This window comes from Bos javanicus, chromosome 19, assembly GCF_032452875.1.
Source record: "Bos javanicus breed banteng chromosome 19, ARS-OSU_banteng_1.0, whole genome shotgun sequence".
Lineage (NCBI taxonomy): Eukaryota > Metazoa > Chordata > Mammalia > Artiodactyla > Bovidae > Bos > Bos javanicus.
This window is the reverse complement of record NC_083886.1, coordinates 39,967,331-39,993,497: the sequence shown is the minus strand read 5'-3', so window position 1 is coordinate 39,993,497 and position 26,167 is coordinate 39,967,331. Positions and strand designations below refer to the sequence as shown.

Below are 26,167 nucleotides of genomic sequence, written 5' to 3'. Positions count from 1 at the left end.
CTGCCTTCACCTCAGAGAGACTCCTTACCTGGGAACCTGCCACTTGGTATTAATTCGTATACTACATTTATTTGTCCAGCCCAAGAAAATTAATGCAAATGCAATGCAAACCTGATACAAAGAGGCTCCACATCTGAAGGAGACTTGCCTCTCTTTCCAGAGGTGGTGATTTGCAATTCAGAGAAACCGAGGCTTAGATAGAATGCTTTCCTGGCTGGGATGCTGGGGCCTTTGGAAGATTCCAGAGGCCACTGACCTGATATGTGCAACAGGTATGCTCTCTTCTTCCTTGGACCTCATCTAGCCTGTGGGGCTTCTTTCACACAGTTTCTATTAATCTGCTTTTCCTTCTCTATGACTTGCTCCTTCTCTGGCTCCTGCCACTCCTTGCCCTCTGCACAGGAGCCCCAAACCCCACCATACTCCCTGTAGTTGAGTGACAGAGATGGTTCCCCACGTCGACTCTGCAGGGCCTCACCTGCCCCAGTGGGTCCTTCCCACCAGTCTGCCCATGAACCTAAAATCCCTGCTATTAGAGTGTTTCTGTGAGTGCCAGTAATAAATGCAGGCGACATCTATTTAAAGACCTGTGACCCTGAGGGATCCGGCTGACAGGTTACCACCTCAGCAGAAAGCAGGAAGTGTAGGTTTGGATTGTTGGAGAGGGCCAAGGAAGAAAGCTGGAGTGAAAGAAGGAGTAATCGCTAGAAATACATTCACTTGACGGGCGTTTATTGAACATTTACCGTGTCCCAAGAACTGAGCTGGGCCTGCAGGTGTGGTGAGGAGTGCCCGCCCTCATTTAGCACAAGGGGGTTGTTCTCAAGCTTGAATTAGACCAGCATCACCTGGGATGCTTATTAAAACAAAAGGTCCCAAGCCCGTCTTGATTTAGGCAGTCTCTGAGGTCCTGGGAATGTGCATTTAGACAAGCATTTCTCCTCCCCTTGCTCAATGATATCCATGCAAGTGGTCTGGGGATAGAAAACCCTGGTAGGGACTTCCCTGGTAGCCCAGTGGTTAAGACTCTACCCTTCCAATTCAGGGAGTACAGGTTCAATCCCTGGTTGGGGAAGTTGCACAGGATGTGGCCAAAAATATATAAATAAAATTTAAAAAAAGGGGAGTGGGGGTTTCCCTGGTGGTCCAGTGGTGAAGAATCTGCCTTGCAATGCAGGAGATACTGGCTCCCACATGCCTCAGGGCAGCTAAGCCTGTGTGCCACAACTACTGAACCCATGTACAACTACTGAAGCCCGAGGTCCTAGAGCTCGTCCTCCACAACAAAAGCAGCCACAGCTAGAGAGTAGCCCCCAGTCTCCACAACTAGAGAAACCTGTGCAACGAAGACAAATTGCAGCCATCAAATAAATAAATAAATACTTAAAGAATTAAAAAGAAGAAGAAGAAGAAGAAGAAGAATCTGCCTTGCAATGCAGGGGACGTGGGCTTGATCCCTGGTTGGGGAACTAAATCCTACGCACTGCAACTACTGAACCTGTGCGCCATAACTAAGACCCCATGCAGCCAAATAAGTAAATAAGTATTAAAAAAAAAAAAAAAAGATTAATGTTTCAAAAGTCTTTTATAAATCCCTGGTGGTATGTTTTGAATTCTAAGAACATCCTGGAGTTTTGAGGCCCCTGGGAGGCAGAGAGAGGGGAGGAAGGTGCTGAGAGGAAGAATGAGCAGGGGGTCTGAGCGGAGGTGCAGGGTCTCCTTAGGGCGGCTCACTGGTCCCTCACGGTCCCTGTCTCCTAAGGAGCAGGCTTGGCTCCCTCTCCTGAGGAGGGCCTTGCTCCACCGCAGCCTGTTGATTCCTGCCCTTCCCCTCCCATGGGGAGCAGGGCACCTTCTCTGGAGTCCATGGAGGGTCAGCACCAACCGGGTGGGATGGCAGAGCCATCTGGCAGAGACCCCAGGCCATACTCCCCACCCCACCTGTTCCTTCCTCCTGCTCTCAGAGGTCCTCCTGGAGTCAGTGACCAGGCTAAAGAGAAAGGGGCTGAGAGGAAGGGCCTGAGGAAGCAGAAACGGTAGAGGTAGAGAGCAGAGGGAAGAAGCTGCCCCCCTCCCCTCTGCGCCTGGCGTTTGATGCTGGGGGTGCGGAGACATCTCCTCTCCCGGAAACTCAAGGCCAGACAGATAAACACAGATGGAGGGAGAGACTCAGCTGCTTTATTTATGGGCCCGGTGACAGGCCCTCTCCTGTCTCAGAGTCACTAATCTACCAGGCGGAAGAGACATCCCACCCCCTCGCCACCGTCTTCCCTCCCTCCTAAGACTGGGGCTCAGCCAGGCTCCAAGCCTCCCCCGCCAGTCGGGCGCAAGCCTGCGGTGCCAGCTCCTGGAGCCTGGGGGAGAAGCGTCCAGAGCTCAGGGTCTACCTCCAACAAAGTGGAGGACTTCATGTCCTGCTCCCCTATGCCCCACCCTGCTCTGAATGGGGCATAGAGAACCTTTGACTCTGCCAAGGAGACCCACTCCTATGAATGTGCCTGGGGACAGGGGGATGGTTTAGACACCACCTCAGGAGGTCCTTCCCATGGAGAGGCCACACAGTTCAAGTGTCTGAATTTGGAAGTGTCTGGGGAGCCCCCTGGGCTGGCCTGGCTTAGGCCTCCCTAGAGCAGGGACTTATGGGAGATTCCTAATGTCCCCAAGGGGCCAGACTCATAGCCAAAGGGTCTGGTTCCCTGCAGTATTTCTTCCTCCTTCTCCTTCTTTTTTTTTTTTTTCCTCCTTTTTTCCACACTGCTTGTGGGGTCTTAGTTCCCCTACCAGGGATCTTACCCAGGCCCCTGCAGTGGAAGCACAGAGGCCTGGATGGCCTAACCACTGGACCGCCAGGAAAGTCCCTGCAGTGTTTGTTTCTAATGATCTCCCTCTAATGGTAATTAACACCCACAGATAGGGGCTCCGGGGACCCCTGTGAACTCTTCCTTCTCTCCCGTGACATACTCCCACCCCTGGCACTCTCTTAAATAGAGTAAATTCCACTGGAAGTTACTGGAGCGGGATCCAGCAGTCACCAGGTTTCTCAGCAGCTGGACAACACGGATTTTTCTGGCCTCCCCTGCCCTGTGCCCATCTGCATGGCCTCTTCATCCTGACATTTTGATCCAGGTCTACCCCAAATCTGGTCAGGGGGAGAAGTAACTCAGCCTTTCAGAGAGAACAGGTCCCTCAGGCCCCAGGCTTGGAGGTCAGAGAGCAGCCAGAGAGCAGGAAGAGGAGGGGGTCAGGTAGGGGGCAGATTCCTACGTGGTGGTCGAAACTGGACACGGGGAGCCTTTAAAATCCCAGAGATTTGGGGATTTAGTTCATAGGATCAGACGGCCAGCCGGCTCCCTGACTCACCAGACAGGGACCTGTTCAACTTGCCTCTCTCTGTCATTTCAGTGACTTTGGGTCATCCATGGGCCAGGGAGGAACTTCACCAAATGACACACTCCCCTACCCCCTCCCCTTCGGGTCTGTCCTGCTCTCTGCCGCTTCCCCTCCTCTGCACCTTATCTTTGCAACCTCCCCCAGCCTGGGAAAAAGGGGGGATTTGGAAACCAAGCTGAGATTTACCGTGAAGTCTCAGGCAGTTTCTTCTTCAGATAAATGGGCATAGCTTAAGGATAAGTGACACTCACTTGCCTCTCTCCCTAAATCTCCTTCACCTTCTCCTCTAGGAAGCCCCTCTGCTGGATTTTCTCCCCATCCTTCCAGCACCACCTCAAGATTTCATTCATTTGCTGTGTGTCCTTGTTTCTGGACTCTGATGACGACTCAGGGATGTGTTCTGTCTTTGCCCTCAGACTGGGAAATCTTTGTGGTCTAGAATCATGTCTCCCCTACCTAACCAAGAGCTCCCTGAAACAGTCTCCTTCTGGACCTATTCCCAGCGCTGGGCACAGGACCCTGCCCACTGGCAGGCAGAACCAACAGCCAGCCCTGGGGAGGGATGAGGGTGGAGGAAGGCAGGCACACTCATTTCTCCAGTCCTGTAAACAGATCACCCCAAAGGTAAACCCAGGGAGTGAGAGGAGCTTATGAGAAAGGCTTCCTTCCGAGTGGGGGAGACTTTTAATTTGAAAAGAAGGAAAAAGAAAAAGCATTTTCCCCCAAGAGTTTCAAAAGCGCCTCATCCCACCCTGCCTTTCTTCCCTTTCCCACTTGCTTCTTCCTTGGAGGCCCAAGACAGAGGGCAGAGGGTCTGCCCCATCTCTTCTGGATTGTCACGGTTCTCCCTTCTCCTCCCACTGGCCTGTCCTGCCCGCCTGAGGGCCCTGGCTCCAAGCCAAGTGTCAACCTGCTCAGCCCCACCCAGGGTCCTTACTCAGGGCAGAACCAGCTGGGGAGGCAGTGCCTCCTTTTCCTCCCGACATCTGTCAACCTGTCAACCCCAAGGTCCCCTTCCACGTGACAAGATTCAGTATTAATATGGGAAGCAGCCTGTGGACCACTCTGAACTCAGGGGCATTTCTCAATCCACAACAGAGAAGGTGTGTGTGTTCAGCTTGGGTGTGTTTTCACCTCCTTCAAGTGATTTTAGAATCCATGGTCTCAGAGAGGTCATTGTGTCCATCCTCCTGCCTATGCTGAATGAGCATCTCTGTTGGGTTTGAGACCACCACCACCCTAGCAAAGAAACCATCATATGCCTGAGAATTCCCTGGCAGTCCAGTGGTTAGGACTCGTGCTTTCACTGCGTTGGTCTGGGCTCAATCCCTGGTCATAGAACTAAGATCCAAAAGCCATGCAGTGTGGTTAAAAAAGAAAAAGAAACCATCACACCTCTCCCCAGTATTCTGAAGCAATGAAATGCAGAGACCCACACAGAACCAACAGGCTGGTTGGTGTTGGCTACTCCCATTTAAACCTAGGAGACTGGGGTCCCATCTAGTTTCTGATTGGCAGAAAGCTGCTGCCCAAGAAGGCGTCTCTTCCCTTTTGCCAGCTGCCCAAAGAGCTAATGAAAGCTCTCATTTACTGAGCTCTTATTGTGGATCAAGCACACACAGTTTCTGGTTGAACCTTCACAACAAACCCTAAGGTTGGTCTTATTATTACTCCATTTTATAGATGAGGAAGGTTATGGCTACATTTCCCAGCCTCCCTTTAGGCCAAAGGCAGAATCATTGTTTGATAGACAGCAGGGGTGTCTATCACCCCTTGTGGGTGTCTACAGTGGGGTGCCCACTGTAGACAAGGCTCTGAGCACTTGATGGAAGGGTCAGTGGACAAACGCCTGGCCCTCTCTTGGGATGACATCTCTTTTTAAAAGAGTTTTATTTATTTACTGATTTATTTGGTCACAAAGTATGTGGGATCTTAGTTCCCCGACCAGGGCTCAAACCCACACTCCCTGCTTTGAAAGGTGAAGTCTTAGCCACTGGACCACCAGAAGTCCCAAAACACCTGTCTCGAGGAATGTTCAGTCTGGAGGAGGGCACTGATGATCTGAGAGAAGAGTCAGATTGTACTTGAAAAAACAGCAATTTCCTGATCCCTGATGCCAACATCCCACTGGTACGAGCCAGAGGCTTCCATGTCTGCGTCCAGGTCCCAGGTGTGAGCCTAGGTCCCTGCCGACCCCATCCCCGGAATAAACAGACTTGGGATTCCTCTTCCCTGAGAACAAGAGAAAACCCCTTTCCAAGGCTGAAGAATTGTTGTGAAACACGAAGACCTTCTGAGTTCCCTGGCTGCAGGCCTCTCCCAAAGGAAGAACATTCTCCCACCTGAAAGAAGAGAGATGGCTAGCATGAACTCTGAAGGCATCTTGGACTTCCGTCCCATCCCATTTCCTCTTCTTCGTCCTGGCCAAGCTCTGGGGATTATGACAGTCCTCAGTGTGGGCAATCAAAAGTGCCTAATTGGTTGTTGTCCAGCTGAGGCTGCTCCCTCTTCCCCTGGTGGGGGCGGGAAACCGGCTGAGTTAGTTTCACTTTTGTTATTGCAGCCTCCCCATGGTTGCTGGGTGCTAGCGGAAGCAGGGCATCCAGTGGGAGTCAGCTGCTAGTACATGATACTGCTTCTGCAATAGGCATCCCCGGGGAGGCAAAGGGCCCCAGAGGGGACCAGAATGGTAGGTAGGCCACACTGCTGCTAACCTGGGAAAGAGGATACCACCCCCTGGCTTCTGTGGGAGTCAGGAGGAGTGCAGGCATGCTCTCTGCTCTGGCCTCAGCCGCAGCACCTTTGCTTCTGCGGTAGAGGGCAGGGGAGGAGAACACGGGCTCCAAAGCCAGGCTGCACCTGACTGTGCCATTATCCAGCTGCTGATTCTGGGCAGGTTACTTAAGCTCACTGTGCCTCAGCTTTCTCATCTGTAAAGTGGGGCTAAGCACATACAAAGCACTTAGAGCATGTAAGCCTGGCATGTAATAAATGTTGAATGATTGTAGCCACTAGCACTCTCCTAGCTTGGCGATGGGAGTGAAGAGATGGGATGTAAGTCAGGCTGAATTTCCACATGGGGGGAAGCAGGGTGGCGGGGTGGATGAGATGATTTCTAGGACAGAGAAGCTGGGTTTCCCAAAGGTTTCTCCGAGATTGCCCATGCTGAACACAGCTCTCCTTGTTTCCTCTTGGGGATAATGGACCTGACCTGTCTACCTGGGTCTTAGCCAGAGGCTGCACAGTCACCGCGCTGGATGGCTTCTTCCCTTCCCATTTTAAGGACACCCCTTCTAAGCTTAGGACTTCCCTGTGGCTCAGATGGTAAAGAATCTGTCTGCAGTGCAGGAGACCCAGGTTTCATCCCTGGGTCAGGAACATCCCCTGGAGTAGGAAATGGCAACCCACTTCAGTATTCTTGCGGGAATAATCCCTATGCACAGAGGAGCCTGGCAGGCTACAGTCCGTGCGGTTGCAAAGGGTTGGACACTGAGTGACTAACACTTGCACTTACTTGCTTCTAACCTTGGGCCAGAGAGCCCTGAAAGCCAGGAGGGTCAGTGAGACCCCAGGATGGGAGATCCTCTGCTGTAGAGGCTGTGTTCCGCTCCCCACAGCCCTCTCTCCCACGGCCCACCTTGCCTCTCCTGACCTTCAGCAGGAAAGCTATTCCTCTCTTCCTACCTCTGATTCTAGGAAGGGCAGAGCCAAGCACAGGCTCCTCACATTCCTGGCAAACCTGCGGCCCAGGCTGCGTCTTCTCCCCCTGGGAGTCTTTGAACAGACTGTTCCCTCCTCTGAAAAACACCCTGCACACTCTGCAGCTCTCATCTGGTCCTTCCTGAGCCCCTCCTGTACCGGACACCAGCCCATCCCTTCCTTGCCTGTCCCTGCCCTGAGACTCCCCAGGGCCTGCAACCTGAGACCCTGTCTCTCCCCTCGGTCCAGGGTGAGTGTCCAGCCTCCCCCATCAGGCTACGAAGCTGCGACCTGTGTCTTACTTCTGATCCCCCTGGACCATGCAGGTCATCCCTCTGGGTCTCAGCCATGATAACCTTTTCCCATTCTTCAGGCTCCCCATTTTTGATCCAGGAGAGCGGCATAGTCACTGGGCTGCCTGCCACCTCTGACTGCACCTGGGGGCTTGGCAGACAGACAGCCACCTGTCTCAGGAGGCTCAGGTGGATGCCGGCAGGCAGTGGAGGCCAGGGGCTCCCCATCAGGGACTCCCCAGAAGCCTGTCCAGCGCTGGAAGCTGCTGCAACAGATCACCCAGTGACAGGGTCAGGACCCAGCTAGGCTGCAGCAAGAGCAGAAAACCCCTCTCCCAACTGTTGTGCCCTGCTCAGAACTTTTTCTGCCCCCTCCCCATCCCCTGTGGCTGCTCTGTGTCTGCTGTCTCTTGGGTGGGGGGATGCTTGTGGGTAGGGGGTGGAGTGGGAAGAACGCTGCTAGCCTCTGGGGGGCAGCTGAGATTTATGGGACTGGATTTTTACAGGCTGGGGAGAGGCCCCAGGCGGGAGCTGTGGAGCCTGACTGAGGAGCAAATGCATAAAACCTCCAAACATGAAAGTCTCAGCTGCAGCCTCCCCCCACCCCCCAGGCCTGTGGGTGGTGAGAGATTTACAGCTCTTGCACAAGGCCTGGAGGGGACCTGGGGAAGTTGTGAGGACACTTCAGAGCCAGGGTAACTCCCCACCAAAGCCTTCACCTTTCTCCTCTAGGAAAAAAAAATTACTCACCACGAGAACAGGTTGGAGCTGCCAGAAAGATGGTTATCACTGCGGGGACCCCGCCCCACCAGGTGACTCCCAACTTCCTCCCCTACCCTGGACTCTTCTCTGCCCGCAGGTCAGGGAGAGGTGCCTGGGGCTATGTGGTGGGGAGGAAGAGGGGCAACCTCCAGGAGTGCCTCCCTCTGGGGACCGTGGGGCTCAAGCTCTCAGGGTCCCTTTTCCCAGACAAGGAAAGGGCAACAGTGGCCTGGAAGTGGGGGCAGGAGCGCGGGTGGGTTCCCGACAATCCTGGAAGAGTCTCAACATTTAGGGAGCGCTTTCAGAGTGTGTCCGTGGGGTAGGAGTCTTACCTGAAGGGAGATAAGGATGGCCCAATAAGAACACACAAACAACGAATACCCTGGAGCTCAGCGGCCCTCTCTTGGATCAGCCAATGAGCCAAAAAGCTGAGCTGGGACTCTCGGGAGTGGAAGGCACTTGACTCAGCCCCACACCCTCAGTTCTTGCCCACTCAACTCAGCTGCCAGTTTTCTCCTGGGCCAAACCTCTGGCTCCTTCCCCACCTGTGGCAGGATTATCTGTGTCTAGGGCTCCACACCGGGGGCAGTTTAGTTGGTTCAAGGGTGTATTTTGGTCTCCTCCCTGACTCTGGACTCGGCACCCCATCATCCTGGTCCCCCACGTCCCCTGCACCTGTATTGAGAAGCCCTAAATTTCAGCTGGGTGGGGGAGGGGTGCACTGCAAACCACTTGAAAGGGGCCGGTGAGCATCGTGGGACAGGTGGAGATCCAGAGCCTTTGAACTGGGAGGGGGCGGGGCTGCTGCCAGAAGATGGAAATCCTGGGCCAGGCTGGCAGCGCCACAGGGAGAGGGACGGGGAGGAAGCCCCATAAAAGGCTGACCCACCCTCTCTCCAGCCTAGCCTTCCGTTCCACGCCCCTTAGTCCAGCCTCCCAAGACAAGAGCTGGCGCTGAGACAGCTAACTGAGTAATGTCTCGGGTGCCCAGCCAGGTGGACAGAGACTCACTGCCAGGCCCCACCCTGAGTGGTGGGTCAGCACCCCCAGGACCAGGCCGGGGCACGGTGGGGAGGAGACGGAGGCACTGCCAGTCCAAGCAGGGCACCACTTGAATCCAGCCCACCAGGGAAGAGGTTGGGGTGGGGAGCCCCGTATTCAGGAGAAGGTGGGGTGCAGCTGTACTGTCCCTCTTGGCCTTTCTCTGACTGGCAGGCAGGTGGGCAGGGCAGGGAAGGAGGACAAACTCAAGGTCAGCGCTCCAGAAGGGAGGGGGGAGTCAAAGGGGAAAGAGGGCTTTCTGCTCCCTTGGCCCCTAGCCCCCTTCAGATGACAGGCCCAAGGAGGAGTGGGTTGGGCTGGTCAGGACCTGCCTCCAGCCTGCCTTCCTTCCCAGCAGGTCGGCAAAATTACTCTCCTGGTACTGCGCTTTTTTTTTTTTTTAATTTTTTGAAGCCAGATCAAAGGTGGGATCCAGCTGGGCACTCCAGTAAAATCTCAGCAATGCGGAGCCTCGGTTTCAGTCGGGAAACCAGGAGCTGGGGGAGTCACTGTCCCTGAGGGCTCGGGGATGTGACCAGAGTCAGGAGTGGAGCTGGTGGGTGGGGGCCCTGTCAGGAAGGATCAGTGACTGGAAGGATCCAGGCCAGGCTGCGGTCACCCTTGTCTCCACTGCTCTCCAAGGAGGGACCCACCCACGTGTGACTCTCCCAGTCCCAGCATCCAAGCTAACTGGAACCTGTGTTCACATTGGCCACAAGTCACCGCGCTCATCCCTGTCACTGGCTCCAGGGCATTCCTTTGTAAACCAGGAAGCTCTTAGATTAGATAAACTTATTCCCTCCTGCTGCAAAAGACAGCACATTCCCCCTTTCCATTCTGAGTTCAGACTAGAAAAACTCATCTCCTTACTTCTCTGTACTCTCCTGGTGAAGCTAAGATTCAGTCAGCCGTGCCAGCAGCAGCTCTCCCTGCCTTCCTTGCTGATGACCACAGTGTCTTCCTATGTAGGCCAAATAACTGCCATTCTTGTTTGGGAGACTTTTTCCTTCCCCTCAAGGACTACCACATCTCTTCTTCCTGGAGCCGCACTGCCATCCTTAATATTGTGACTGGATGGGGTTAGGGAATCCTGCATCCATCCTGGTTTTCCGAGTGAACACGTCCTTGGCCCTGTCAGCGGGGCACTTGTTGTGCAAGCAGCCCACCCTTCTTTCCTCACGAGTCCTGAAGTCTGGGAAGGCCTGGTTGTGACTGGCATGCTGCTAGACACAGATGTGTCCAACAGGACAGAGGCAGATTTCCCCAGAACCTTGGCTGACCCTGAGACACCCTCCTTGGTCATGACAAGGATGGCCCTCCTTGTTGCCCTAGGCAACAAGCCTTTACTCAGGTTCCGGCGTCTCCCAGACGTTGAGGTCCCTGGCAAGGCCGATTCGGGATGGACAGTGAGCATGTGTGTTCCTGGGCACACACACTTAGGTGGGTCTTGATGGAAAGGAAAGGAAAGCGAGAGTGCTACTTCCACAAATTCTGCCATCACTACCGCCCTGCGTAACCTCGGCCAACTCCCTCACCTTCTCAGGGCTTCAGTTTTCCAACCATAAAATAGGGGGTTAATTGTCCCTCCTAGGGAAGCTAGCAGGGTTCGTTGGGCAATGGCTCTGAAGTGTCTAGGAGGAAGGAGATCTATAAATATAAGGGATCATTAGAGAGGATTTCACAGCCATTTTGTGGGCCCCAACGTTATTATTAATATTATTATGGTTATTGTTATCACCACTTCCCGAGTCTCTGCCAGCTGGGTCGGAACTCCCAAGTGAAGAAGTCGTGCTCTTGAGCCCAGTGTCCCAGATAATGGCCTCACTCAATGCCCACTCTCCACACTCAGGGGGTCTGGGGGACTCTCAGGAGGCTAGTGACGGAGAAGGAGATGGAGTTTTGACAGAAGGGCGTTGGGGATCCAGAAGAGAAAGTGCCCACCCAGGGAACTTCACAACTGCTCTACGTTCCTAGGGATGTTTCCAGTCTGCTGTGGGGAATCTGGGCTCTGAGAAGCAGACATGGAGCTTTGTTCACAAGGTCAGGAAGGGTGGGGAGGGGCTGAACGCAGGCAAGAGGCCTAGGGGGAGAGAGGATGCTGTTACCACAGGCAGTAAGAGGAGCTGGTTGGTAGAAAATGATTCCTTGGAGAGGCAAATGGTTCTTTTCAAGGAGTCTTTTGTAGAGGCTGGAACGTGCTCTGTGTTCAGGCGAATCAGGGCACAAGCCTGGCAAACAGTGGGTACTCAATGAATGCTTGTTAAATTGGATTTTCAAGCTTATCTTTCTGCTCCAATATTAAAAAAGCAAAACACCCAGCGTCCGCTGTTTGGAAATGCCTTGGACGCCCCCTGGTGGCGACACACAAAGGCTGGGGAGCCGCCAGTGCCTTCCATCCTGAAAGGATCCTGTGGGGGCTGCCTTTTGGAGGTTTCACAGATCTCATCCCAAGGGGACTGGGAGTAGGGAGAAGCTGGGGAAGGGGAGGAACTCTGTGGGGAAGGATGAGTGGAATGTCCTCGCTGGAAGATTCCATGGCAGTTGGTGGAGGACAGCCATAGGTCTGGGCAGGGGAACCACGGGACAGAGGGAGTTGATGAGTCAGTATTAGGCTAGGCATCTCTGGGTAGTGGAGAAGGAGGGGTCGCTGTGTGTGCGCACCTGGAGTGAGGATAAGGTAGCTGCCAAAGTAAAAGCCGGGAGATACATTTTATAGCTTCTGTTAAATTTTTCGTGCCCAGAAAAGACTAAGGAAATCTGGATAATTGAAACCATAGATGGACCTGGGAGAAAAAAAACACAATGGTTCATTTAAACTAGGTCTATGTCCCATCAAATCTTTCTCTTGGGATGTAAGAGTGTCAGGAATGGTTTGAAAAGTCTGCAACTTTGATTTTTCTGTAGGTGGCAAGAGGAGATGAGAATGTAGAAAACCAGAGGAGGGAAAGAGAAGCAGAGGCTACTGGGAAAATCCTTAAGGCAGAACGAGCAGCCTGTAGAAGGCTGAGTTGGCTGCAACTCTTCAAAAATAACACTAAAGCTTGGGTTGTAGTGATGAGTGAGGATCAACAGAAAGTCAAGTGCTGGGACATTGATATTCTTCTGATTTCTGGACATCCAACAGCAGCTGCACTAGGTGGTTCCTTTCATAAGAGGTCCCAGAAGGAATGTGGAGCTTCTTGAGGGCAAAGACTGTGGTTCTGCAGCCATCCCTCCCTCCCTCTGGTGCCCTCGGCATCCTCAGGGATAGATGCTCACTATCTGGTACTGATGAATCAGATGGGGGCAACCACATGCAGAAAAGGAGGAAAAGGAAAATGTCAGGAAGCAGGGAAAACATGGGAAAATGAAGAGGGAAAGGGGTTAAGAGACAGACAAGGAAGGAGAAGTGAAGTGGAGGTGGAGGAAGCCGGGACTGGAAGAGAAGGATCTTAGTACATGAAAAATGTTAAAAGGATGCTGTAAGGTATAGTTTGGGCCGAGGCAGAAAAGGAGAGACAACCTCAAAGGAGGTAGGTTACCTTTATTCAGCCAAGGAGGGGTGACAGTCGGCCTAACGACCAGGCTGAGCACAAGAGGGATCAGGGAGGCTTCATATTTAATAGGTTTGTGGAAGCGATAAGGGAAACATTATCAGGTGGGGGACGTTTTGGGTAATCTTTAGTTGAGATGGCATTTGTAGTTGAACAGGGGGTGGGAGGTTTCTGGGCAGGGGGTGATAAGTCCCAGGTAGATGCAACCAGCCCGGAGCACCAGGGTGGGACTTAAAAGTTCGGTTTTGTTTTCCCCCGCAGTTAGATAATTCAGCAAGGACCTTTGAGACTGTTGTTTTCTTTTCTAGGCCCAAGCACTCCTTCATTCCAGACCCTGAAATCATAAGAAATGGGAAAAAGGGCGCTGTATCTCTCTGGCTACTTCCTGCTGGATAGGGACGATGGTTCTGGGTCTGGAACGGAGGATCGTCCTAAGGCCCAGGGTCTCCTTTTCCTGAGGTCGGGGTGAGGTTCTTAAGAAGAATGATCTTGACCTGGTCTCGAGAGATGACCCAAATTCATTCTTGGAGAAACCTTGGGAAGAGATTGAAGAGACAGGGTCCTAATAAGAGGAATAAAATGATAAGTACCAATGGTCCCAAGAAAGGGAGCAACCAAGGGAGGGCCAGTTGGAACAGGTTTTGGGGAGTGTAAAGGTTTTGTAACTCTTTTCTGCGGGTGTTCAATTCTGTCCCTAAGTTCTTTGCCTCTGCCCTGGACTATGCCCGTTTCATTAACAAAGAGCAGCAGTCCTCTCCTAGGAAAAGGCAGGCCCCTCCCTTTTCCGTGGTGAGAAGGTCCAGGGCTCGCCCATTTTGTAGGGCCACAGAAGCTAATGAGTTAATTTGTCTTTGGACCAAAACGAAGGACTCCACTACCTGCTCCATACCCTCATTAAGTTCTTGGGGCAGCTTGTAGTAGAAATGGGCCAAGGTCGAGATGCCCCCGCTCCTGGTGCCTAGGGCTGCTGCTATGCCTGTCCCAGTCAGGAGGCGGGCTATGACAGCTCGTTTTTTTCTGTGGGAAAGTTCCCCTTGGGGGTAGACTATTTGTTCTATCTCTTCTTTGAGGAATGTTAGACCTGGGGACAGGAAGACCAAGATGAAGGTCCAAGGGGGTCAACGGGGAGACATGAATATGCGTAGGTCCCACAGAGAATGAAGATTCCGGGGTTGGTGCGATTATTTGTGCTGTTCCAGAGAACCCAAGTGGAACAGGAGGAGGGAGCGGAGTTTGTAAGACCAGTGTAGTTGGGACTAGAGTAGTTAATACAGGTTAGGTTTGAAGAGGCTGAGAGTAGGACATTGTCAGAGACTGGCCCAGTGAGTTGTGTAGTTTTTTGTTGGGGAGGGAGGTATAGTCGCCCTGTGACAGCCAGGTTGAGGGTAAGGGAACTGCTATGTGCGGTGAGGGAGACAGTGACATGCATACCCAACACTGGGATGTGTGTTGTGTGTACTGGAAGAATTGGAAGGAAGAGTTGAGAAGGCGGGTAAGGTGTTGGTTGTCAGAGGGAGGTTTTAGGAGATGCCGTAATTGGGAAAGGAGCTCTAGGCATTTATAAGGCTCAGGGGTAGCCTGTAACTGGGAAATTATGTTCTTTATGACTTGTTCTTGTTTCTTTTCCCGATATTAATCTAGTACCCCACTCCCATCGGAGAAGGCAATGGCACCCCACTCCAGGGTTCTTGCCTGCAGAATCCCAGGGACGGGGTAGCCTGGTGGGCTGCCATCTATGGGGTCTCACAGAGTTGGACACAACTGAAGCAACTTAGCAGCAGCAGCAGCAGCAGCGACTGCTGTCTGAGTACCCCCAGTGGGTAATGGGATAAAAACATGTTTCTTCCATTTAGCTTATGGCAGGTGCTCACGAAATTCCCTCTCTTCTGTACTTTAACAGTGAGTAGGGATTTAGACTTCTGCCCCACCAAGGTTCATGGTCTTGGAGCCATATTATAACATGAGGAATGAACATAGGAATAGATGTCTGAGCAGGGGCAGGGACTAGCCAGAAGACAGGGGAGTGCAGGAAGGATAAGAACAGGGGGAGTCATGGGTCTGTTAGTTAGGCAGTGTGGAGGAAATAGCACCCTAGGAGTAGAACACAGCTAACAATGTAGGCGATACCGACGAAGAGATGAAGGCTAGGTGACCAGTCCTGAGGGGAGACAGTTACTGGGCTTATAGCAAGGACTAAGATTAAGAGTGCAGTTATAGTTAGAGAGATGGGGAGAGGCCAGTCAGGATGAGGGGCGGAAGGCCCCAAGTTGGTGGTTGCTTAAATCTGAGGAGGAACAGTGTTCATGTATGAGAGTAAAGAAATCAATTTCTTCTGGACTTAGGTTGTAGAAGGTCCCTTGGAGCCACGGATGAGACACCGGGGTGGTCAGAGCTTCGAAGGAGGTTCCAGTCGGGGTGCTGGTCCAGAGGTCTTGTAGTAGTTGGGTCAGGAACAGTCGTAGGTTAAGGAGTGTCCGGGTCATTCAGTGTCCTCTGGGATGGCTGACAGGGGTTGTCGCTGGGTGAGTTTTAAGGATGTGGGTCCTGTGAGGGAGACCTGATAAGTCAGTTAAGGAGGGCAGAGCAGGGTCGGAGGTGACCCGTTTTAGGCAAGAGGTGTACCCAAGAGGTGACCTTCTGAGTTTAGCTGCAGTCGGTGTGAGGAGGAGGATTTTGAATGGTCCCTGCCACTTTGGGGTTAGGTCACCCTGGGGATTATCAGACAGGTAGACCATGTCCCCAGTTTGTAAAAGGGGCAAGGGGGCTTGGGGGTCAGGGGCAGGCAAGTTGTGGTTGACGTATTTCTAGAGGGCATTGTAGAGTTCCATCAGCAGAGGGGAGTGTAGGAAGCTTGGTATGGGAAGAGATTCAGGGGGGAGTCCAGGAGGAAGCATGGGCCTTCTGTACATCACCTGCAAGGGGCTCAGCCCCAGGGGCTTTCTGGGCAAAGCCCGTACTTTGAGGAAAACAATCAGCAAAAGTTTAGTCCAATCCAGATGTACCTCGAGGGATAGTTTGGTAAGAATTTCTTTGATTATTCTATCCATCCTTTCTACCTTTCCTGAGGACTGGGGACAAAATGGAATGTGAAATTTCCAGGGTATCTGTAAGAATTGGACAAGTTGTTGGGTGACCTTGGACATAAATTCTGGGTCATTATCAGACTGTAGGGATGAAGGTAAGCCAAACCTGGGGATAATTTCTGTGAGGAGGATTTGGGCCACAGTGTGGGCTCTTTTGTTTGTGGTAGGAAATGTTTCTACCCATCCCAAAAAGGTGTCCCCAAGGACCAGGAGGTATCTGAATCTCCGAACCAGGGGCATAGGAGTAAAGTCTGTCTGCCAATCCTGTGTTGGGAGGCTGCCTCGCATTTGATGGGTTGGAAAGGGTGTAGGTTTACGCTGGGAACTGGGACTAGTACGTTGACATGTCTGACAGCAGCGGGTAAGGTTATCTAAATGTTGTTGGTCAGCAGTCGACATGGGGAAGTGGTTATGGAGGAGGAACTGTTGGAGTGTCTTGGACGAGGGATCAAAGAGTGAGTGTAGATAAGAGAGGATTTCTCTGGTGGTGGGAGGGTTGGATGGAGTCAGGGCTAAGATGACAGGGGACTGGAGGGAAGGATGGGACAGGGCTATCTCCTTTGCCTTCTGGTCTGTGGCATTGTTGTAGGTTGATATGAGACTTCTCTTTTGATGTCCCCTACAGTGGAGGATGATGGCTTTGTCTGGTCAGAGTGCTGCCTCTAGGAAGTTTGTGGATCAGGTCTGAATTAATAGTGGGGGATCCCTTTTGGTTTAGGAAACCTCCTTCTCTCCATATTAGGATGTTTGCATGAAGAATGTTATAAGGCATATTTGGAGTCTGAGTGGATGTTAACCCTTAGATTTTTAGCCAGAGTTAAAGCTCTGGTGAGAGCTATCAGTTCTACCTGTTGGGAGGTGGTGTGAGGTGGCAGAGGTGAAGCTTCAATTGTCTGCGTCCCGTGATTGTGACGAAAGTCCCCCTGGATGATGGCATATCCGGCTGCAAAGGGTGGGATTTTTGAGAGCTGCCATCAATGAACCAGTGTGGGGTGTCTGGGTCGAGGATGGGCTGATCTGTGAAATGCTGGAAGGGGTTTTGGGTGAGATCTACCATTAGGCTGCAGCTATGTAGGAGGGGGTCTGTTGTAGAGGACGTGGGTAATAAGCTGGCGGGGTTAACGGGGAGAGCAGGGGGAGAATGAGAGCTGAGGGTTGAGGAGAAAGGCATGTAGGGCCTGTACCCTGGAAGGGGGAAGGGAGAGAAGCGCTTGATGTGATAGTAAGTCTCGAAAGGTGTGTGGAGAACAAACTGTTAAAGGGGCATGTTAGAGAGTTTATTTGCTTTGGGTACGAGCACTGTGATAGCAGCCATGGCCTGTACACAGGGAGGCCATCCCTGGGTCACCATGTCAAGCTGTTTTGACAGATAGGCTACGGGAGCCCAGGTGCCTCCAGCCCACTGACACAGAAGTCCCAGGGCCTGTCCTTGGTTGGAGTGTGCAAATAGAAAGAATGGTCTGGTGTGATCTTGCAGGTGGAGAGTTGGCACTTGGAGGAGGCTCTGGGTGAGCTGGCAAATAGGACTGGCCAGCGAGGAGGGGTTAAAGAGGGGCTCATCTGGACATCCTTTAGTTGCCTCATAGAGCGGCTTTGTAATGAGGGGGAAGTTAGGGATCCAGCTACTGAAAAAGTTAGGAGGCCGAGGATACACAGGAGCTCCCTATTTGTTTTTGGAAGTGGATAGTTAATCAAGGCCTGGATTCTACCTGGGGGAATAGTTCTTTGTTGGTGGGATATGGAGAGCCCCAGGTAGTTGACATTTGTCTGGGCTATTTGGGCCTTGGATCGGTATACCTGATAACCCCAGGATCCCAGGGCTCCAAAAGGTTTGGCAGTATGTTGGAGGCAGAGTTTTCGGGTTGGGCTACAAAGGAGGAGGTCATCCACGTATTGGAGATGACTTGGGGCTAGGTCGAGTGTCTGTAGGTCCTTTTGTAAAGACTGTCCAAAAAAGTGGGGGCTGTCTCTGAACCCCTGGGGGAGAACTGTCCATGTTAGTTGTAGTGAAACATGAGTCTTGGGGTCTTGCCAGGTGAAGGCAAAAAGGGGTTGGGAGAGGGGGTGGAGGGGGATGGTGAAAAAGGCGTCTTTGAAATCTAATACTGTGAAGTGGGTTGCAGTCGGGGGTATGGCAGACAGAAGGGTGTAAGGGTTAGGGACTACTGGGAATGTCGGTACGATGGCCTCATTGATTCTTCGCAGATACTGGACCAGTCTCCAAGAGTTTGGTCCCTTCCTTACTGCCAGAATTAGGGGTGTTGTGTGGTGAATCGGTAGGAATTAAGATGGAGACTTGAAGAAGATGGTCTATGATAGGCTTAAGTCCCTTGTGGGCCTCTGGGGTAAGAGAGTACTGTTGTTGCATGATTATAGTCGAAGGGTCTTTTAGGGTAATGTGGAGTGGGGGATGATGTTTGGCTATGGATGGGTGATCAGTGTACCAGACTTGGGGGTCTAAGGTGGGTAAATCCATGGGAAGGCCAGGGGTGAGGGATAGGGACAGTCCAGGTGCCATCTTCATGCAGAATATAGAGACTCTATAGAGGTGGGGTATGGTAATAAAGACCCCCAATTTGGATAACAAATCTCTCCCTAGGAGTGCCATGGGACACTGAGTCATTATGAGGAATGAGTGTATGAGGGTCGATTTTCCAAACTGACAGTAATGGAGGGCTGATTTTTGGCCTTAAGGGAACTCCAGTTCAGTTGCTCAGTCGTGTCCAACTCTTTGCGACCCCATGAATCGCAGCACGCCAGACCTCCCTGTCCATCACCAACTCCTGGAGTTTACCCAAACTCATGTCCATCGAGTTGGTGATGCCATCCAGCCATCTCATCCTCTGTTGTCCCCTTCTCCTCCTGCCCCAAATCCCTCCCAGCATCAGGGTCTTTTCCAATGAGTCAACTCTTCACATGAGGTGGCCAAAGTATTGGAGTTTCAGCTTTAGCATCATTCCTTCCAAAGAACACCCAGGGCTGATCTCCTTTAGAATGGACTGGTTGGATCTCCTTGCAGTCCAAGGGACTCTCAAGTGTCTTCTTCTCCAACACCACAGTTAAAGAGCATCAATTCTTCGGTGCTCAGCTTTCTTCACAGTCCAACTCTCACATCCATACATGACCACTGGAAAAACCATAGCCTTGACTAGATGGACCTTTGTTGGCAAAGTAATGTCTCTGCTTTTTAATATGCTATCTAGGTTCGTCATAAATTTCCTTCCAAGGAGTAAGCGTCTTTTAATTTCATGGCTGCAATCACCATCTGCAGTGATTTTGAAGCCCAAAAAAATAAAGTCTGACACTGTTTCCACTGTTTCCCCATCTATTTCCCATGAAGTGATGGGACCAGATGCCATGCTCTTCATTTTCTTTTTTTCTTTTTTTTTTCATTTTCTGAATGTTGAGCTTTAAGCCAACTTTTTCACTCTCCACTTTCACTTTCATCAAGAGGCTTTTGAGTTCCTCTTCACTTTCTGCCATAAGGGTGGTGTCATCTGCATATCTGAGGTTATTAATATTTCTCCCGGCAATCTTGATTCCAGCTTGTGCTTCTTCCAGCCCAGCGTTTCTCATGATGCACTCTGCATATGTTAAATAAGCAGGGTGACAATACACAGCCTTGATGTACTCCTTTTCCTATTTGGAACCAGTCTGTTGTTCCATGTCCAGTTCTAACTGTTGCTTCCTGACCTGCATATAGGTTTCTCCAGAGACCCCCTTTATTGTGAGTTCTGAGTCTTGAGTTGGGCCAGAGTAGGAAGTTGAGAGAGAAAGTGGCTCCAGTGTCTACTATAAAGGAGGTCTTTTCACCAGCCACTACCCCGTCTACCCTAAGTTCCAAGCTTGTGTCCAGGACATGGGCTGGGGGGCTGGAACCCAGGTCCCGTCATTGGAACAACTCTCGTAGGGTTATGCTGGGGTTCTGGGGAGAAGTGGAGATCTCTCCAGGGGTGCCAGGGCATCCCTGTGGACATTACATTCTCCAGGTCTGGGAGGTGGGGTCCTCCCCAGGAGTGCCAGGGCATCCCTGGGGACAGTCCATTTTCCAGTGTCCCAAACAACCACAGTTTGGGTATGCTTTTGTCGGGGGCCGTGGGTTTGGGCATGTCTTTGCCCAGTGTCCTGACTGGTTGCATTGGAAGCAGGGTCCGGGGGGGTGGGTCTTATGCCCCGGCCTAGGATGACTTGGGCCAGGCTGATCTCTTCCCTTAATTGCTGCCACCAAAAAGGCATATTTAGCTTTTCTCTCACGGTCTTTTTCTCTCGTAGCCTCTTCCTATTATTGAACACCTTGAAGGCTAATTCTAGAAGGTCTCTTTGTGGGCGGTCTCAGGGCCCTTCTCTAGTTGTCGAAGCTTGCGTCTAGTGTCGGGGCGGACTGGCTGATGAACTGAACATGAAGGTACAGTAACCCAGCAGGGGTGGTGATATCTAGGTTGGTATACTTCTGGACTGCCTCTGTGAGGCATGCCAAGAATAAGGCTGGATTTTCGTCCGCCCCTTGGGTGACTTCCCTGACTTTATCATAACTGACATGTATAGGAGTATTTTTCTGCATTCCTTCTAGAAGGCAGGTAATCATGATTGAGTCTCCTGATACCTGGGTCACTGGGCTGGTAAGTCCAGCAGGGATCTAACTGAGGGACCGCCTCATCAGCAGCTGGGCTATCCAGGTCTTGGTTATGTAAGTGATCAGCATGGGCTTTTGCTGCTTGCCAGATACGGTCTTTTCCATCTGGGGTGAGAGTGGCATTTAGGATATAATATACGTCACTCTATGTGAGGTTATAGGTCTTGGAGAGTCTCAGGAATTCTTTTCTGTATCTGGCAGGATTTACAGAAAATGATCCTAACTTTTCTTCTATCTGGCTCATGTCTGACAATGAAAATGGCACGTGGATTCGGGTGGGGCCGTCTGGTCCTGCCACCTCTCTCAGGGGAAACATGTACTGACTCTGTGGGTACTGACCCTGTGGTGGGGGGCGGGGGGCGGGGCGGAGGGAAGGGGTCGGGTTGGGAAGATGCGGTAGTGGGGTTGAGGGAGAGTCAGGAGAGGTTTCGGAGTCAGTAGGTGAGTTGGATGAAGGGGAAGGAGAGGGTCGGAGGTGTGGCTGGTAGGGAGGGGGCTCGTCAGTGGGGTCAAACTCCAGGGGTGAGGAAGGCACCATAGGGGGTTAATTGAAGAAGAGCCCTTTTGTTTGGGAGACAAGCTGCATAGAAGGACCTCATGGGTGGAGCAGGCCTTGCATAGGGAGGGCCTGCTCCGAAGGGCCTAAAAGGCTTTGCCATTCCCACTTGCCATTCCGTTTAGGGAAGTCGGTGAGATTTTGAAGAATGTTAAAGTCAAATGTGCAAAATTCAGGCCAGTGGTCTTGACTGTCCAATTGGTATTGAGGCCAGATCTGTATACAGAGTTGTTTTAAGTGGTTAGCTTTAAGTTCAGTGAGTAAGAGTGGTTTGAGATTTTTGAGAACACAGGCCAGAGGGGAATCTTTTGGGACAGACTGGCCAGACCCCATAATTGAAAGGCAAGCAGAGACTCCTATTGGGAGTTCAAGTTGTCATCCATAACAATAGGAATTATGAAAAGAGAGCTCTGTGTCGAGGTGCATCCCCCACGGTTGCTTACAGAGTGGCCTTAGGCCACGGGTCCCCAGGACCCGGAGAGGACTGGGTTCTAGGGTGCCTCTAGAACACCGTCCAGATCTTACCTTAATCTAGGGGCCGGCTTGAGTGGAGTGTTGCATGTAGAGCAGTCGAATGGCAAGAGTTCCCTATTCCGGAGGCTGTCAGAGAGAGAGAGAGAGAAGGGGATAGAGCCGGAGGCCTGTGGGTACATAAAGCACCAATAAAGCCTTAGGACAAGGCTTGCACCACTCACAAAGGCACTAGGCATCCCTGAGGGGAACTTATGAGCCCTGGCAGAAAGTGAGTTCACGTTTCCAGATTCCAGCAACAGGGGAAACAACGAGAGGGAGAGTGAGAGCGAGAGTGAGTGAGTGAGCGAGAGCGACAGGACACAGGAGTGCCGTGCCCTCTCCCGGGTTTCAGCACCAAAAATGGAAGGTATAGTTCAGCTGAGGCAGAAAAGGAGAGACAACCTCAATGGAGGTAGGTTACCTTTATTCAGGCAAGGAGGGGCGACAGTCGGCCTAAGGCTGAGCGCCAGAGGGATCAGGGAGGCTTCATATTTAAAGGGAGGTTTGTGGAAGCGATAAGGGAAATGTTATCAGGCGGGACGTTTTGGGTAATCTTTGGTTGAGATGGCATTTGTAGTTGAACAGGGGGCGGGAAGTTTTGGGCAGGGGGTGGTTAAGTCCCAGGTAGATGCAACCAGCCCGGAGCACCAGGGTGGGACTTAAAAGTTCGGTTTTGTTTTCCTGGAAGTTAGATGGTTTAGCAAGGGCCTTTGTTTTCTTTTCTAGGCCCAAGGACTCCTCCAGACGCAGTCATTCAGTCAGTCAACAAGCATGTACCATGCACCGGCTATATATCAAGCAATGTGCTGGGAGTGGAAGGTGCTGTGGTGGACAAGACAAATAGAGGGACTTTAGCGGTGGAGAAAAGGTTAACTTTACAAGTTAGAAATGGGGAGAAAGTGACAACTTAGAGCAGGAAGAGGCTGAAAGTGGTTGGAAATAAGGCAGGTATCACCAAAGGAGAAGCTATGTCCAGATGCACCCATGGAAGATCACCAAAGGAGAAGCTATATCCAGACGCACCCATGGAAGAGATTCTTCTCCTGGTTGATGCTGAGACCTGCAGCTGGAACCACCTGTCTGCCCTGGCTCTGTGGAGATCGAAGCAGGTAGGATGGGCAGGGGAGAAACTCAGGAAGAGGGACAGGAATGGGTACAGGTGGAGGTTATAGACTATTCATAGTGGTTTACCTGAGGACCCCCACCAGAAAACATCTTTGGGCTGACAAGCAGTTCTCTAATTTAGCTGCCTGTTGGAATAACCTGAGGAACTTAATACCCTCACCAGGGTTGCACCCCCAGAGATACTGATTTTCTTGGCCATGGTTTAGAATTTATTAAACAATCTCTAGTGTTCTTGCCTGGAGAATCCCAGGGATGGGGGAGCCTGGTGGGCTGCCGTCTATGGGGTCGCACAGAGTCGGACACGACTGAAGCGACTTAGCAGCAGCAGCAGTGAATCTAAAGAGCAGCCAGGGGAAAGCAGGCATTAGGAGCTGGCAACCTTGCCTGTCCTCTCTGTAGAGTCTGGGGGCCATCTGTGGGAAGCGGTCTGTGGGAAGAGAAACTGTGTGATGGCTTTAGTGCGTTGTAAGTGAGGCTCAAAGACTCCAAGGGTCCAGGCAAAAGTACAAGGGGGTCCTCTCCATGGCAGGTACCCCCTTCCTCAGCTGTACCTTTGGTGGAAACAAGAAACATGGTGGTCTTTAAAGGAAAGAACCATTTAAACTACTCAAAACTGCTGCCAAATTCTTCGGAGTTTTTGCACCCTGCCCACTACCCACACATGCAAATCCCTCCTGCTTCTGCTGGCTTCATGACGGGGCTTCTGGGGTGCAAGAAGCACAGCAGCCCCAGCCTTCATCTCACAAGAGGTTTGGCAGCAGCCCAGCAGGAAATTCAACCCCACCTCGCCCCTCAAATCCCTGCACCCTAAAGTAGCTGACTCATGGAACCTGGGTGGAGTCCTTGGCTCAAAAGTGAAGCAATCTTACCTTGAATAATGGCATGGGAACAGAATGTACGGTCTACATAAACAAGTCATATGTAGATGTAATTGTATGCAAATATTCATTCTTTAGCTCAGCATACATTTCTTGCCAGTCTTCTAGTACTGGCCTCAAAACTTCCACTGCAGTCCACAGTCAAAAGTCAGAAGAATGAAAGTGGGTAATGCAGTGTGAGAGAGTGAAGCCCTTTGCCTGTGCCAAGAACAGCCCAGAGAAGGAAAAGGCTCTGGCTTAGCAGGAGATCAAACTTGGAGCAGGTTCTTGAAGGATGCATAGGAGTTTACCAGGAAAAAGGAAGGAAAAAGTAAGACAGGAAATAGAGGAGTATGTGTTTAGGAACTGTGGAACCTTTTCTTGAGGCAAAAAGGTAGGATTATGGAAAGAGAATAGGATGGCAGAGGGAGATGAAACATGAAAGGTACACAAAGAGTGTGAAGGCCATTGTTTGCCTAGAAAGGAGTATGGACTTTTTATCCAGAAGGGCGAAGGGAGCCAATGAAGGATCTTAACTGAAAAAGTGAATTCTTTGGAAGTCCTATTTTTTTCAAAGGGATAGCCTGGAAGAGACTAGTAACAATTATTCAACAATTAACAATTCAACAATACTGGGCATACTGCTCTGTATTTTATTACATCAACCCTTCATGATAATGTTATTCAAACTGCTGGTCATGATCAAGAAAAGAAAGTAAGGGAAGGGATAAAATAGGAGGAGGTTGGGATTAACATATACACATAGGGCTTCCCTGGTGGCTCAGATGGTAATAAATCTGCCTGCAATGCAGGAGACCTGGGTATGACTCCTGGGTTGGGAAGATCGCCTGGAGAAGGGAATGGCTACCCACTCCAGTATTCTTGCCTGGAGAATTCCACGGACAGAGGAGCCCCCATGGGCTACAGTCCATAGGGTCGCAAAGAATTGGACATGACTCAGCAACTAACACTTTCACTACTATATATAAAATAACAACTTCCCTGGTGGTGCAGTGGTAAAGAATCCGCCTGCCAATGCAGTAGATGTGGGTTTGATCCCTGGTTTGAGAAGATTCCATGGAGAAGGAAATGGCAACCCACTCCAGTATTCTTGCCTGGAGAATCCCACGGACAGAGGAGCCTGGTCAATGGGGTCGCAGAGTCATACACAACTCAGCAACTGAACATGCATGCATATATAAAATAGATAACCAATAAGGACCTACTGTATAGCATAGGGAACTATACTCAGTAACTTGTAGTAACCTATGAGGGAAAAGAATACACACACACTGTGTATGTATTTCAGAAGGAATACATTCCTTCTGAAAAGGAATACAAACACACACACACATATATATATCTGAATCACTGTGCTATACACCTGAAACTAACACAATACTGTAAATCAACTAGACTTCAATATTTAAAAAAAAAAAAAGGAAAGGAGGGAGGGAGGGAGGGAAGAAAGAAAAAGATAGGACAAGACAGAAAACATCAGTGGATCATGGTAGGAAGGGTTAAGTATTGTTTCTGTAAAATTTTATCATACACTCACAGGAGTATAATTGTACTGGGTGAGAATGCAAATGTATTTCTCACTGTGGGGTTATGATAAAAAAAAAAAAAGTAAAGTCCTGCTCTAAGGTGTAGGTGTGAGCAGCCTCATTTCACAGATGAGGACATTAAGATGCACGGAGTTTCGGTACCCTACCTCTCTTGTAAGTAGGCCGTGCGAGTTTCGAACCCAGGCTGGTCTGACACCAGAGTGGATTCCTTCTCACTAACGCGTTCCAAAGTTACACATCTTATAGGGAAGATAAACCTACCCAGGTCGCGCCTGCCAAGTGCTGTACTAACAGCACTTCATTCAAGGAGGTAAGTGGGGGCAGAGGCCAATTCTGTCCACCAGAGGCGCTCGTTAGAATGCATATTTCTGTCGTGCGCCGGACACAAGAGGCAGTCCTAGAATCTTTTAGAGAGCTTCAGGTGATTCTGATGCCCACGTTGGCAGGTTGATGCAATAACCAGGAGAGGATTGTGAGGGATTTGAACTGAGACGGTGAAAATACTTTGAGAAGTGTCACGCAGCCCCAACTCCCGCTATTGTGCCTGCTGCCAATGTCTCACTGACAAAGTCGCCTGGAGGCTCACTTCCCTCTTCAGAAGCGATGAAAGATAAAAAATTGAATAAAAGGCTGGTGGCTTTCAACTCACCAGGCAACGGGTTGAACAACAGAAGAGCGAGACACCCCTACCACACCAGGGCGACGCTGGATTTAGGATCAAAGTAGATTCTATTTATAGGGCATTTGTCGGCCTCACCCTGAGGACTTTTGATTGGTTTTAGGGCAGATCTATCACTCATCTTCTGGATTAAAGGTGGGTGGAAGGTCAACCACGACCAATACAAAACCACTCCTTAGCTAAGCCCCTCCCCATCTAGCTTCCTGTTGCTGTCCATCAACCACCTGGTAGGTGGGACTTTGCCTCCCTTCAGTTGGCTGGCGAACATGTCGTTCACTTTTCAGTAAGCTTCCGGTTGGTGCCCTCTACCGTCCGTCAGTGACATTTCACAGGTCTATTGGCCAAGCCAACGTCGCTCTAGATGCCTCTCTTTGATTGGTTGATAGTGCTGTCGGTCCCCAATGTACCGAGCTCTTATTGGTGAACGCTGCCGTC

The 26,167-nt window shown here is 51.1% G+C and overlaps 1 protein-coding gene and 1 long non-coding RNA gene across 6 annotated transcripts in view; one reads left to right on the top strand and one right to left on the bottom strand.

Moving 5' to 3' along the window:
* Window positions 1-5,184: 5,184 nt before the first annotated feature.
* LOC133232300 (uncharacterized) lies at window positions 5,185-26,096 on the bottom strand. Of its 2 annotated transcripts, none has more exons than XR_009731362.1 (4): window positions 25,315-26,096; window positions 21,516-21,590; window positions 10,056-15,262; window positions 5,185-5,732 (listed from the first exon to the last, which is right to left on the bottom strand). It is a non-coding gene; the product is annotated as an uncharacterized LOC133232300 (long non-coding RNA). The 2 variants fall into 2 exon arrangements; XR_009731361.1 differs by having other exon boundaries at window positions 25,703-26,096.
* Window positions 10,568-26,167, top strand: part of SP2 (Sp2 transcription factor) — a 46,880-nt gene continuing 31,280 nt past the window's right edge. Inside the window, exons 1-3 of one of the 4 annotated variants that reach the window (XM_061391528.1) lie at window positions 12,609-12,697; window positions 21,751-21,915; window positions 22,230-22,612. The gene's annotated coding sequence lies outside the window, so the exon portion shown is untranslated. Of the gene's footprint in view, window positions 10,626-12,608; window positions 12,698-15,508; window positions 15,737-21,750; window positions 21,916-22,229; window positions 22,613-26,167 lie in introns of those variants that run through there. The other 3 variants (XM_061391530.1, XM_061391527.1, XM_061391529.1) reach the window with 3 other exon arrangements.